The following is a 15,524-nucleotide window of genomic DNA, read 5'->3' as shown; positions in this document are numbered from 1 at the left end:
CTTCCTCACAGGCTTAAGAGAGATAATAGGTATGAAAATAAAAAGGTTTTGAATGAAAAGAGTCTAGAGGAAGGTGGTATCATTTTTGTGACTTCTGAGTTTGTCCCCAGTCTTCTGAGAACCATTTCTGACCATCTTGTGTGGAATTAAAAGGCATTAATTCCTTAATTCATTCTCACAACTAAGTGTTTCCTCTGTGCTAAGAGATGAGATATGAATAAAAAACTGTGGTTTAGGCTCTCAAGAAGTTTGCAGTCTGGGAGGCGAGACAGATAAAAACACAAGCATCCTAAGTGCAGGAACTGAAGGGGCTGAAGGAGGCAGAGGCACAGCCTTGGCCTGGGGACACAGTTCAACATCACCATGGCCACCAGCAACTCACAATCCACATATTCAACTGCTCCTTCCCCACGTATGTTTTTTTTAAAGAAGTGAATTTATATCTTTCTCAGGTGACAGTTTGCTATATGATAGAGAGAATGATCGAGGGCCTCTCTTAAGCAACTTCTTTTCTGTTGTAACTCTGTTAGGGTTGGGCCCCAATGACACCAAGGATTGTGGAATTCACCATAAACCTGCAGAATTAATTTGTTTGACAGGGGAAAAGTCTGGGATTTCTGAAACATGGTGCCTGTAATCATTCTTTCATTAGATATCTTAATAACTTGATATCATTAGCCAGAAAGAGTGGTGGAACTCTTCATAATTATTTTAACACCTCAGATATCTAACTGTACCACTTCCGGTCACCCCAGCACTTCTCAGTCTTTCTCTAAAGAGTCACAATGGCAGCCAAGAGGAACCAAGGGCCTTTTTGAAGTTTCACATTGTATCCTAAAAATTAATAACAATTTTGCAGTGTGAGCCATAAGCTAAATATATTTATTTTAATAATATTATTCTATATCTTACATAATAAGATTATATTCTCTCTATATCTTGTTTCTCTCCAAATTTTCTCTCCTCAAATCTCCCCATTTCTTTTTTTAAAAAATATAGTTTTATTGATTTTAGAGAGAAGGGAGAGGGAAAGAGAGATAGAAGCATCAATGATGAGAGAGACCATTGATTGGTTGCCTCCTGCACACCCCACACTGGGGATCGAGCCTGCAACCCAGGGGTGTGCCCTAACCAGGAATCAAACTATGATCTCTTAGTTTATAGGTCAACACTCAACCACTGAGCCACACCGGCTGGGCACCTCCTCTTCTTAATATTCCTCTTTTCCCAATCATAAAAGCAATGCTATTGTTGTAAATTAGAAAACTATATCAAATTCCAAATTAAGAAATTAGGTTCACCTGTAATTCCCAGACTATCATCCATATTAGTACTTTCCTGCCTACTTATTTTCACATATATGTACAACATGTAATACACAATTATGGAAATACACACAATTTGAGGTCATCCTATTTCTATCTTCAAGGCTATGTCCTGCTTTTCTTACTTAACAGTAATTATTTGATAAGCATCCTATAAAATAAAAGGCTAATATGCAAATCAACCAAACGGCTTAACGATCAGTTGCTATGAGGCTCACTGACCACCAGGGGGCAGATGTTCAACACAGGAGCTGCCCCCTGGTGGTCAGTGCTCTCCCACAGGGGGAGCACCACTCAGACTGAAGCCAGGCTCACAGCTGGTGAGTGCAATGGCAGTGTTGGGAGCTTCTCCCGCCTCTACAGCAGCGCTAAGGATGTCTGACTGACAGCTTAGGCCTGCTTCCCATAAGTCGGATATCCCCTGAGGGCTCCCAGACTGTGAGAGGGTGCAGGCTGGGCTGAGGGACCCCCCTCCCCCGCAAGTGCACAAATCTCATGCACCAGGCCTCTAGTTTTTATATAATCATTTGATGAGTATAGTATTTTATTTATTTATTTATTTATTTATTTATTTATTTATTTATTTATTTATTTAGTATAAGATTTTAAAGCACAAGATCTATAGGTTGGGTTTGAATTCAAACTCTACTTTTCTTATTGGCCTCAGGTATAGTATTAATTGAGGTTAGTAATATTATTTTCATCATAAGGTAGCTTTGGGGATAATATAATTCAATCCAGGAGGAGAACTTAGACACTGCTTACCACATAGTGAGACTATATTAGGGTTTAATGTGATTTCTTCCCACTAATTCAAGAAGCAACTTTTGTCATAGACTGAACTCCCTTATTTATTTTGGTCTGAGAGCTCCTAGATCTTCTGTTTTATTCCACTGAGAGCAATCTATCAATTTATGTGCCCAAACTACCTTGTTTAAATGTTGTCTTTGCACAAGGAGGCCAAACTAATTAGGCTAATTTCCCTCCTTACATTTATTTTCAGAATTTTCGTGGCTATTCTTTTTTTGTCCACAGGAACTTTAGTCTAGCTTGCTTAGTCAAATATTTTTCCTTATTATCTGCATTTAAATTGCATTTGCTGAATAGTTGACTACATGACCCTTTACACTCCTTCCATGATTTACTGTTCTTCACCTTTATTAGATGCTGCATCAGCCTTACTTGTCTATTCTACTCATAAGGCTTTTCTCTACCACTATCTCCCTTGGCCCTGATACTTATTCAGTTATTTTAAAAAGACTTTTTATCTCAAACTTGATATATATAAAAAAAAGAGAGAATAGAACAGGGAAATGATATCCTGGCACTTCAACAGCATTATCTCGATACCTGTATACCTGGGAGCATTCCCAAAGCATGTTCTGTGGAAGACTGGTGCTATAGGATGCTAACAGGTTTTATTACACGGGAGGGGGGGGGGAGAGTAAGGGAAGGGGAGAAGTGTGGAGAGGGGAGGAGGAGTGGGCTGTGTGTGGTTGAATTAATTTCAGAAATTGTAAATTAAGCAGAATTAAATATGTTTTGATTCTGTAAGAACTCTCACAAACTTTCGTATTGCTAATGCACTTTCTGAATCTCCAAAAGGAGATCTATTTTGCAGAAGTGCCCAAACGTTTGACCATGTGCCCTCTTCCAGAAGGAGCATCCCTTAGGAATTAGGCGTCTAGATGCACTGGTTTGGGAAACTGCTATAAATGGGTTGCTTCCAAGATTTTGCGGTTGGTACCAAGGGAGGTTTTTTTTTGTTTTGTTTTGTGTGGTTTTTTTTTTGTTTTTGTTTTTTTTTTGCCCTCTTTCCACAAGCACTGTTCAGGAAGGTCGACTATTCACTTTAAAATCTAGAATAATTGGTCTTGAATCTAAAGGAAATTCCTCTCCGATTTGGTCTGTGGGTTGACCGTGAGTTCCACTTGTTGGCAATGGTAAGTGTTTCACCTCGTTCAATATCTTCACTTGTGTTTCAGAGGGAAGCTTGGATCAAAACAATAAGCCAAATGCTACTCTAAATGAGAAGATTGGTCCAATATGCTATTGGTTACATTCGGAACTGACTCAACACTAAGTCAGAATTGTTGACAAACACAGAGCAAATGGTTCCTAAAATACATACCGAATTTATTTTTAAAATTCTTCATTTGGAAGAGAATGATTTTTCTCCTTCAGGGAATTTTTATTATTTAAACAAAACAACACTCTATGCACAAGTATTAGGCTATGTACCAAAATAAAGTGTTCTCTCTCTCTCTCTCTTTTTTTTTTTCCTTCTTTTTTGGCAGGAGGGAAATCATTTTCATGTAGTCATTTGTTGGACCTTGGGGTAAAATTATATTTCATAGTTCCCTTGTTCCCAGGCTATGGTTAAAAAAGAGATTGATGTCTGAAATTTCAACTGTATTTGTCTTACAAATTTGTTTGATTCTCTAGGGAATAATTATCTCATATCTTTTGAAGGTTAGTAATTCCTAAGGAATGACCTCTCGGTTATAATTAGAATAAGGGTACTTACATGCAGCTAGGAAAAGTGAAAGCTAATGGCCCTACTATCTGGCATGACTATGTTATTAAACAACTGAAACAGTAAAGCTCCCTGAAACAAACAGCAGGAGTCACAGGGACACAGTTCAATCAAGTAATCATTTTTTCTTTCCTTTTCTGAGAACAGATAATGTTGAAATACATGATAAAATAACAGTGTCCAGTAAAAAATATCTCATCATAGAATATTAAAGCTATATAAACTTGGGAATGGTGTGTCCAGTGGCTTTTGAGAGGGATTTCCAATGGCTCTTTCTTTCCCTGATTTGCTACCCATAGTTTAGTGAGACCCAGATGTTAGATTTATGACTTAAAGAAAAGAAAGGGGAAAACACACACACACACACACACACACACACACACACACACACTCCAAAACACTTAGCTTAGTACAAGCCACTCAGAACGTTAGTGACTATGTGAGCTGGAAAAAAAAAAAATGGCAAGGGAATGTAAAGGAAATTTCGAGTTCTACCTTCCAACATCTCAAGAAATGGAAGATGGGAACAACTCAGCTTTGGGGTTGTTGAGTGAAGTGGCTCTTTCCCTGGACTGAGAAAAACATTAAAGTTTACCTAGTGTTTAAGTGCATGGATTCGTGCACATTGGAAGGAAATTAATTAGAAGAATTATTTTAATATCACTATTTGCCCTTTCTCTATAAGTGTCAACCAAATTCATGATCGATGATGACAGATCGAAACACACATGTGCGATTGCCGCCAGCGAGAGCTTTATAGATATGTATTGCACATGCACAAATAAACTTTATTTTATATATATATATATATATATATATATATATATATATATATATATAAATTTGCTTAATTAGACCTGCATTCCAATATAGCTACACCTTTTCCAGCCCAATGAAGCACCCCAACTTGTCTTTCAGGTAATTGTCAGCAACACAACAGTAAATATTAACATGAAGCAGATTACTGTAGATCATGCAAGGAGAACAAAGGGTAAAATATTTAACTGCAGCAGTGTTTGACTATATTCTGTGCAGTGAAAAAACCTGAAGTCATTTTTAAGGTCCACCATTTCTTACTTCTTTTCAGTCCGGTCAAGTTTCTAAGCTTTCTAAATCTCCATTTTCCGGCTAATGAAAAGAAAATAGGATTCCACCAAGTCTCCTACCTATCTACTCCAGGACTTCTGTGAGGATCAAATGAGATGAGGCATGGGAAAACACTTCACAGACATTTGGTTAAAGTGTGAATGCTTGCACCTGGCTATAAATTGCAAGGGAGAAGAAGCCAGGCACTGCTACATGATGTCATTGCCTGGCACCCCCAGCCACCAAGATGAACTGGGCTATGTGCTGCATTTTGCACCATGGGGTCTCGCAGCTTCGGCTGCGATTTGGTGGGCTGTCGCTCCAGGGTGGTGGCAGGGCCTGTATCCCACTTGGGGGAAGCCGAGTGTTGCTTTGTGAGTACCAGGTCCACAGTGCTATTTCTCTGTGCATATCACGGCAGCTCCTGTATTGAGCATCTGCCCCCCAGTGGTCAGTGCACATCATAGCAACTGGTTGGACGGTTGAACACTTAACATATTAGCCATATATATATATTAGGAGCCCATTGCACAAAATTCACACATGTGGAGAGGGGGGTGTCCTTCAGTCGGGCCTGCACCCTCTCCCTTGGGAGATGTCCAAAACACATGAAGTCAGACATCTCTCACAATTTAGGATTGCTGGCTCCTAACCACTCGCTTGTCTGCCTGCCTGATCTTCCCCTAATCCAGGGGTCCTCAAACTTTTTAAAGTGGGGGCCAGATCACGGTCCCTCAGAGAGCTGGAGGGCCGGACTATATGAACTACTAATTCCTACTGTAACACCTCGGCTGCACTCACTGCCCAAAAAACCTGGCGGGCCGGATCAGACTCCTCTGCGGGCCGTAGTTTGAAGACCCCTGTGGCCTAATCGCTCCCCTGCTGGCCCAATTGCCCCAACTGCCCTCCCCTGCCCTCTCCTGCTGGCCTGATTGCCTCCAACAGCCCTCCCCTGCCAACTTGATTGCCCCCAGCTGTCCTCCCCTGCTGGCCTGGTCGCCCCTAACTGCCCTCCCCTGTTGGCCTGGTTTCATCCAACTAACCTCCCCTGCTTGTCTAAACTCGCCCCCAACTGCCCTTCCCTGCAGGCCTGGTACACTGGATTCCCTTTTAAAGTCCCTACTAATCAGGAGTCTCTCCTAAAGAATTACAAAGCAATGAGGAAATAATCCACAATAAGTGAGGGTCAGCAGACATAACTAATAGGATAATTAGAGTTTGTTGATGTTAACAGAACTATAAGAGAAATATATCTAAAATGGTTAAAGAAATAAAGGAACAGAAACCATAATTAAATATTAGAATACAGTGAAATTAACTAAAAGATTTTGAACAAAATCTAATAAAACTTATTTTGTTGGAGGTACTGAACTTAAAAATTTAATGGCTGCATTAAGAGCAGATTAGCCACCTGTAAAGAAAGCATTAATGAATTAGGAGACAGATTTGGGGAGATTAGAAAATAGCACAGACAGCTTAACAAAGAAATATAGAAATATGAAGTTAAGTTTAAGAAGCATGCAAAGCAAAAGTCCAGCATACATAACAGTTCTAGTAATATGGAATAGAAAAAATGGGGTCATGGAACTAAATTATTATAAGCCCTGAATAATTTTAATAGAACATTTGTTAGAATTATAGTTCAAAACTAGAGGGCACGCGTTTCAGTAGCAGTTAATGAAGAACATCAGGAGACTGAGAAGACAGCTCCCATAAAACGTTCAAGAATGCAGAGTCCCAGGTTGCCATTAGTCTTCATTTAGATAACTAAGATTATAAAACTAATTATCCTCACTCAGTTTGTAAGAAATGCAAAGAACTTTCCTGTGTTAAAGTTTCTTTTAGTATCTCCAAGGACCGATGATCTGTAACCTTGAAACATTGAATGTTTGTTTTAGGGAACTACATGTGTTGGATTGTTTGTAGTAGGGAATTCTTTGTTTACTTTAAATTGCATCCTATGTCATAGGAGGTTCTGACTATAGCTTCAGCCGTTTTGATGTTTCTCATTTTCATGTTAATTTAGGAGAAACACTCACGTTACCATTACTAGTTAACATTTTGAATAACCTCTGAAAAAACAGAAATATCTACAAAGGTAGGAGAAAAAAAATCACCCAAAGATACAACAACCCTCAGACTAAAAACATAGCATATGCACGGATAACCATACAGTCTCAAAATATATGAGACAAAAGAGACAGAACTGCAAGATGAAATTAATAAATGCACACTTCCAGTATGTGGGTTGTGTTTTTTATCCTCACCTGAGGATATCTTTCCCATTGATTTCTAGAGAGAGTGGAAGGGAGGAAGGAGATGGAGAGAGATGGAGAGATGAAGAGAGAGAGAGAGAGAGAGAGAGAGAGAGAGAGAGAGAGAGAGAGAGAGAGAGAGAGAGAAACATTGATGTGACAGAGACACATCGATTGGTTGCCTCCTATATGGGGATAGGGAACCTGCAACTAGGTACATGCTGAAATCGAACCCCCAACCATTCAATCAGCAGGCCGATGCTATAACCACTGAGCAACTGGCCAGGGCTCCAGTATGTTAATTTTAGCACATTTCTCTTAGAATCTGATAGACAAAGAAAGCAAAAAATTAGGAAGATATAGGATAGACCCATGGTTGGCATGTGGCTCTTTGGCCCCTTGAGTGTGGCTCTTCCACAAAATACCATGGCCTGGGTGAATCTATTTTGAAGAAGTGGTGTTAGAAAAAGTTTAAGTTTAAAAATTTGGCTCTCAAAAGAAATTTCAATCACTGTGCTGTTGATATTTGGCTCTGTTGACTAATGAGTTTGCCGACCACTGGGATAGACGAACAATTAGCAAGCTTGATCTAATGAGCATGTAGAGAGCCCTGTACCACCAATACTCGGCATTCCTTTCAAGGACACCTTTTTTACGAAAATTGACCAAACACTAAGCCACAAAGCAAGTGTCCAAAACACCAAACGATCATGATCAGTGCCATCCAATAGAAAGAGAGCGTGAACCTTGTAGGTAATTTGTGTTTCTAGCAGCCACATTTGAAAGTGTGAAAAGAAGCAGTTGAAATTAATTATAATGGTAGATCTTATTTTATCTAATGATCCAAATACTATTTCTTTTTCAAACTAAGTCTTAGAAACACAGCACTTCTCAATTTGAACCAGCCCTGTTTCAAGAGCTCATGAGCCACACGCTACTAATGACAGAGGTAATGGATAGAGCAGCCCCATGTCCCAGACACCACTGTCAGACCTCTATGGAATACAGTGGGAAATCAAAGGGTGGCTTAAATGATAACAAATCCTGGTGTTTGGAAGTTTCAATAACAAATATAAACGAACTGCAAATTCAGATGTTTGAAAAATTTCAGAAACGCTAAGTAATTCACAGCCAAAATCAAACAAAAATTATGAAATATTGAGAACGGAACAAAAATGAAAATATAAAATTTGGGGGATAAAATGGATAGCTTTCACTCTCCAGAGACAGGCATGTCACTTCCATGGGAACGTGGTGTCTGACACAAGTGGCTTTTCACATTCATGGGGAAGAACAGGCTGTTCGTTCAATGGCATTGGACAATTGGCTTTTTACACGGGGAACACATACATAATTGGGATCTATTTCACACCCAACACAGAAAATTAATTTTTGTGAGACAGTCAGAAAATCTTTCCACTTGGAAATGGGACAATCTCAACAAATGGCTTAAATTATGGATGAAAAATATTAAAGCAGGACAAAAGAAACTATCTCTAGCCAAAAATTACCTTCAATGACTACATCCTTATTTCTCCCATTATTATGTGTGATTGAGCAGGTAGATGAAAAGGGCTGTACGCTATAGGCTAGGAGGGATCTAGGACTTGTGAACAGGTAACAGAGAGGGAAGGGCTCAGTCCTTGGATCACCTGGAACTGAGTGTGTGGCCTCAGGCAAGAAACAGCCAGTCACTTAGTCTAGGTTTCCTGGTCAAGTGATAATAAGAATGCCTACTCTTCAAGGTGCTAGTAGAGATTTAAGTGGACCACGTCCATTAAGGGACTCAAAATTGTTGATTCATTTTCTATACAGTGGAAGGTCCAGAGTGCACTGAGGGCACCTGTCCCAGTGCCCGGCACTCCCTTGCAATACTGGGAGGCCTGAGGAGTCTCACAGGGGCACCGAGTACCCCAGGGCACTCTGTGATGGACTCAAGGTCAACACACTTTTTGCATCTTTTAGCTGATAGACCTTAGGGTAGTTAACATCTCTAATCTCAGTATCAATATCTGTAAGCAGGGTTAATGACAGGACCCATGTCTCAATAAGGTTCTGAGTTCCAGCAACAGACACCAACTCTGGCCAATGTGAGCAGAAAGGGGTTGTGTTACAGGTGTTGAGGCATCATAGATGCCCCAGGCTGCAGAGCCAGGAGCCATATCCCAAGTCATGCGTGAAACTGGTCCGAGGAGATGCCACTGCTCACCCCAGAGCTCGCCAGCTGCTCGCACTAGAACAGCTTCTGCTGCTGGGCCTGGCTGTGGCTCTCCTGACCAGGACACGGCCCATGCCTCTCTGGCCTGAGTTCTCCGGTCCAGCTCCAGGACAGGTACATGCGATGGATGGAGCCTGCACCACCTGTCTGCATCCTAGCTGCACAGGAGGCTGAGAAAGTACATTTTCAACATCTGTAGAGGGAGGAAACGGATCTCCGACATCACTCAGACCTCAGGCTGGGAAACGCTCCAAGCGAAAGGGAGTTCAGAGGTTTCACTGTGAGGATAAAATGAGCTCACGAATATGAAGCAGCAGCCCGGTGCAGGGCTGGGCTGGGAGGCTCACTGACAGCAAACGGGGCATGAGAGCATTTTTGGAAGCACAAGAAAGTAGTTTCTGACCAGGAAATGGGGGAGATGTGTTAGAAAAGTTCTTGTGCTCCTACCGGCCAAGTGAACCAATGTTCCCAGAGACTCTGAATAAAACATGAGGGACCTTGAATAACGCTGCACGGGGTAAGGTTAGGGAAGAAGTCACAGAGAGTCCTGTGCTTGGCTTTCTTTGGGAGGGGACTCATCTGGGATGAGCCGGCAGAGAGAAATCCTGTTTCTACCGGCCCCAGACGGCCAGGCAGATAGGATGACATGGCCGTTCTGAACACAAGAAGTATTCTCCTTATTCCTGTGAGTGTTCTTTTCAAAACAGAACTTACAAGATTTTTATGGAGATCCTTTTAGCAGAAACATGGAAGCTTCTGTAATTGAGCTTTTTGTTTTCTTTTTGGTGAAAGAATTGAATCCACAAAAAATGATACTTCTGCCCTAACCGGTTTGGCTCAGTGGATAGAGCGTGGGCCTATGAACTGAAAGGTTCCAGATTCGATTCTGGTCAAGGGCATGTATCTCGGTTGTGGGCACATCCCCAGTAGGAGGTGTGCAGGAGGCAGGTGATCAATGTTTCTCTCCCATCGATATTTCTAACTCTCTCTCCCTCTTCCTTCCTCTCTATAAAAAAAAAAAATCAATAAAATATATATATTTTTAAAATGATACTTCTTTCCAGATGCTGTTCTTTCTACAAATAAGCTTAAAGACACATTCACTAGAGACTTTTCACTGTCAGTTCTTCAAACACTCTCCTACATCACGAGGTAACAAAGATAGGGGCCCTTCAGGGTCACAGTGAAGGGTCATGTAGGTGTCTGTAATTTTTATTAAAATCCTTTCTGCCGAGACATATTTCTTCAACTCTGGTCTGATTTTCTGCAAATTCTGGGATTGAGCTTTCTATTAGACCATAGTAGGTTTAAGGGAGTTCTACTTTTCTGTTAGTTTCCTCAAAATCTGATGTGGAATTGCACGACCCAAAGAGGAGTCCAGCAAATATTATGTGCTTTGGCCATCTGTGTGCTGTGTCTGGGGTCACAGCCTGCACTCTGCATCCTGGGGCCTGGCCCATACACTCGGGCTGCGAGAGTGATTATCATTAAACACTATTTATTAAGCAGCGCTATGCTGGGGGCACTGGGCTATGTAAGTAAGTGGAGCAGTCACAGTGCACAGCCTTAGGGAGCTTACAGTCAAACCGGAAATGTTTCATAGCCAGCGCGCGCACTGGTGAGGCATAACCCTAAAAGCATCCACTCACACCACAGGGCCCGGCTTTTTTCCCAGCCAGTGGTTCACTCGTCTGCTTCCCAGGCTCTAGGCTGTCATTTAGAGGCAGCTAAACCCAAGCTCACTTAAAAGGACCATTCTGGGGGGGAAATTCATTAAAAATTCCTGTGCTAAATCAGCCCTTACCCCAGAATCTCCACAAGCCCAGTCATTTCCCTTCCACAAGATCCAGTGAGCTCCACGCAGGTTACCAAGGGGATGTCACATTGCCTCTCCGGTCCGGAAGCTCACAGAGGCACGCCCAGGTATCCTGGGTTGGAATAGAGGCCAATGGGGATAACACTGCAACACACGTCTTGATACGTAACACAGGACATGCAAATGAGCACCTGGAAGACAACACCTCATTCTGGCTTGTGGGGTCCAAAGAAGGCCTCAAGGGGAAGAGGGCATCTGAATGAGGTCTAGAAGTTGAATTGGGTCTCTGATGGGCAAGGACCAGGGCAGGGAGGCACTGCACACTTTGGGGTGGGGGCTGGAATAGTTGAGGGGAATGATGACTCCATGGGTCAGGGTGTGGAGCAACTCTCTCCCACAGGGCCTATTTCATCCACTTTAAGACCCTCAGCTCTGTGTGTTGGAGGCAGAATTGGGGTGCATTCCTTGCAGGGCCAGGAGTCAGCCCTGCTCGCCTTCATCCCGCTGCTCTTGCCTCTCCTTCTGTTTCATTTGGGAGACATTCCACCCCAGGAGCTCAGGAATGACAACTAGAATGGCCACAACCCAGCCTGCAGCAGAGCCAGACGAACAAAGACTTTGGGGATTGTTTAGAAATTCAAAACCATCCAGCCATCCCTGCCGCTCTCAGTCAGATGACCCAAAACAAGGTATGGCCGCACGCTATGAAACACGTGTGGTCATTTTCTCCCGTCCTGGGAGTCGACCGAGAGGCCTCTGGGGCTTGGCAGTGGCACTGACAGGAAGAGAAGCCTGTGTCAGCCTCAGGAAGTTTGGAGGGACCTCAAGGGGAGAGACAGCCCAGGCCCTGCCTTTAGTTGGAGAGCACGCAGTCCCACATCAGAGACAGCTGCTTCTCAGAGTGTCTCGGAGAGATCCGGTTCATACACCGATGTGTCTAGCCTGCTCCTGGAAGCTTCTCTTTAAGCTGCCCCTACCACAGGTTATGTCCCCTGTACTCTGTCCATTGATTTGGGGTCACACGTCCAGGAGGCACCTGACTGCCCTCCACTCCACACTGCCATCATCATCAAGGAAAAGGGAGACCTTAAGCAAGGGTCATCATGGAGGGGAGGAACTATCCGCTCTGCACCAAATTCCTACTAGTTATATCCTACAATTTCCTCTGCCCATGGTGATCTCAGAAGAAAGCACACGATCCTAGATACATGTTTCCACCAAAAGGAAGCTATTATTATCTCCCTCTTTTTCTTAAGAACAAGGCAAACGATGCCTTCGTCCAAAGGCTTTCACGACCTCACATACGAAACCAGCCAAGTTTGAAAGAAAACATTTCAGCTACATAAAGTGAGGCCTCTGCCGCGTGAGCAGCCAAGTTCAGGAAGGACCCATTCTTGGGCGAGTTACTCGAGATTCTCCCTGATCTTGCCGTCAGTCTGCAGTCTGCAGCATAACTCACAGTTCCTTTTTTAATGTGGGCACTTACTCCAACCAAACATGCTCGGCTTCTATCATGTGGTAACAGCACGTTTGGATTACAGTTACGCATGTTATTTAGAAAAAACTGGGTAGTGTTATTATAAATGAGATTCCTCTGGAAGCCTGGTAAGTTGTATAGTGTGATTTCATCTGTCCGCATAGGAAACTGAAACAATTCTACAGCTTTTGTGACATTCAATGAGGAGCTGAACCGAAACTGCTTGGAATTTTTTTAAAAAAATATATTTTATTGATTTTTTACAGAGAGGAAGGGAGAGGGATAGAGAGCTAGAAACGTTGATGAGAGAGAAACATCGACCAGCTGCCTCCTGCACACCCCCCACCGGGGATGTGCCCGCAACCAACATACATGCCCCTGACTGGAATCGAACCTGGGACTTTTCAGTCCACAGACTGACGCTCTACCCCTGAGCCAAACTGGTTTCGGCTGCTTGGAAATTATCTGGTTAAAAAACAAATTACATTTGGGGATTTGTTGTTATCATTGTTATGATTTAAAAAAAAATAATTATTCTGACTGGACTTGTTTCTTCAATCTCTACATTAAAACCCACACAGGAAGTTCTCCACCAGTGAATGTGCAATTCAGATCTGCTACCCAAGATTTTAACCATCAATAAGATTTTTCTTCCTTTGAGAAGTAAATGCATATGGATCATTTCATCTGGGACAGCAGGAACAGAAGTGGGCCTCTCATCATGTTTATAATATTAACTTTATACCCTTTAAGTAGTTAACTAAGTAAAAGTCTATGGCAGGTGAGTAGACAAAAATCAATCATTTAATTACTTTAACAGTCAAGTGCCCAGCCACATTGGATGAGTGAAAGAAAAGATTAAATCAAGTTTTTCCTTCACACTGTGAATATTGCATATTTACTATAGGAAATTACTATTAAAAAAAATCCATAATTCATACTCCCAAAGAGCAACAAGTTACAAGGTTAGTAAATTTGTGTTAGCTGTTCTCTACTCATGGTTATTGGGTTGTGGATGTTTGCAACCTGTATTCAAATTTTCACATTATGACTTAACATTACATGACAAATTTCCAAGCCTTTATTAATTCTTTTCACGTTTTATTTTAAAATACAAAATATTGCAAATAATTTACTTAAAGGCATTAGATTGTTTCCCTATTTTTTAAAAAATGGTATTGGACATGTTTGTGCATAAAGCTTCCTCCTTCTTTAGGATTTTCATTGAATACATTTTTCAAAAGTGAGAATACAATACTGATGTGTTTTTCATCTTATTATAAAACTGTTTAAAGTCCCTAATTATTTTATTTAAGTAGAATCACTATCCCTGCTATAGAGAGCACTCCCTCCTGTGCCGTAAGAGAAAAAATGATCTCAAGGTTACAATGTATAACTTCACAATTTCAGAGGCTTCTCTTTCCAAACTATCCCTACTTTCACATACTAATATGACTGCACTGTTCTTTTTCAAGTTCAGGATTCCAATATTCTGTTTCAGAATTAGCTAGGTTTCAATTCAGTGTCTCGTGTAAAGAAGAGAATTCATTAAAGACTTGAGGGGAGGAGGGAAGAGAGAGACAATTTCTCTTGGTGGTATTAGAGTATTATTTATGTGGTGGGCGCTGAGTGATTTTATTTTGATTTTGCACCATTGTGCTGCACAGTTCCCTGAGAGGGTGTGACAGGGGTATGGGAATGTCTGCGTGCACACATCTCACATCCGCGGGGCCATGTGAACAGAGCGGCGCCAGGGGCCCTGGGTGTCAGCTGGCTGCAGAAATCATGCTGCTGAGATTTACTTCCTGAGCGACTGTAACAGAGACTCCAGAGGGACAAATTCAAGAATGACTAGAAATTGTAGACCAGATCACACAACTGTCATAAAACTATCATCAGTTAATAAAACCAGGTTTAAAAAAAAAAGTTCACTTTTTTCCCCCCTTCAAAAAAAATATTGATGTTGGAGGTCTTTGGAACTTTATCTGATCCTCCTTCTGTCTGCTGCCTTTTTCATTTCCTGTTTCTTTCCTTTTTTTTTTTGCAGCTAGTGTAGATATTTAAAACAAGCTCCCAATGTGTTAAAAACAAATAGTCATTCCCTAAAAATAGTTGAGCGTCACTGTCCTCACTCCCAGGGCCTTGCTTCTGCGAACAAAAATGCAGTCGCCCGCCCCCGCCCCTCCTCCCCTCTGCTCCCACAGAAACCAGGCAGGGGAACATTTGTAGGAAGATGGCCAAGAATTAACATGAGACTATTCTGAATGGAAAGCAAATCTGTAGTAAGGATGAACGCAACAGTGTCTGCAAAATGCTTCCTCCGTGAGCTTGGTTTAAAAGCAAATCCTTATTTATGGCTCTGCGGAGAAAAATGAGGACACAGATAAGCCAGGATAGAAAATCTGTCTCTCTCTTCCACCCTCCCCTCCCACACACAATCACTCCAGCCTGTCTGTGCACCGCATTACCTAACAGCAAGATGATACTCAGGGGCCTCTCTGAGGCACCGAGAAAGGGGTGTCAGGTAGCAGGCTTCACACCATCAGCACCATGAGCACCAGCAGCACCAGCAGCAGTGCTATCAGCACCATCGGCACCATCGGAACTCTTAAACTCACAGACATTGAACAAGCCTACAATGTGGGACTTTCTGCATGACAGGTGAGGAAGGAGAGGTACAGGTACTACTGTGAGATCCCAGAAGAGGATCACACCTTGTGGGGCCCCCGATGGATGCCTATTTTAATCTAGACCTGGAACTTGCTAGCAGTGAGCTAGCTGGGGAGAGGGTAGAGAAAGAACATTCCAGTC

The sequence above is a fragment of the Pipistrellus hanaki genome, assembly GCF_964339955.1.
Source record: "Pipistrellus hanaki genome assembly, chromosome: 4".
In the NCBI taxonomy this organism is placed as follows: Eukaryota; Metazoa; Chordata; class Mammalia; order Chiroptera; family Vespertilionidae; genus Pipistrellus; species Pipistrellus hanaki.
The sequence above is the reverse complement of the archived record's forward strand: the minus strand, read 5'-3'. Positions refer to the sequence as shown.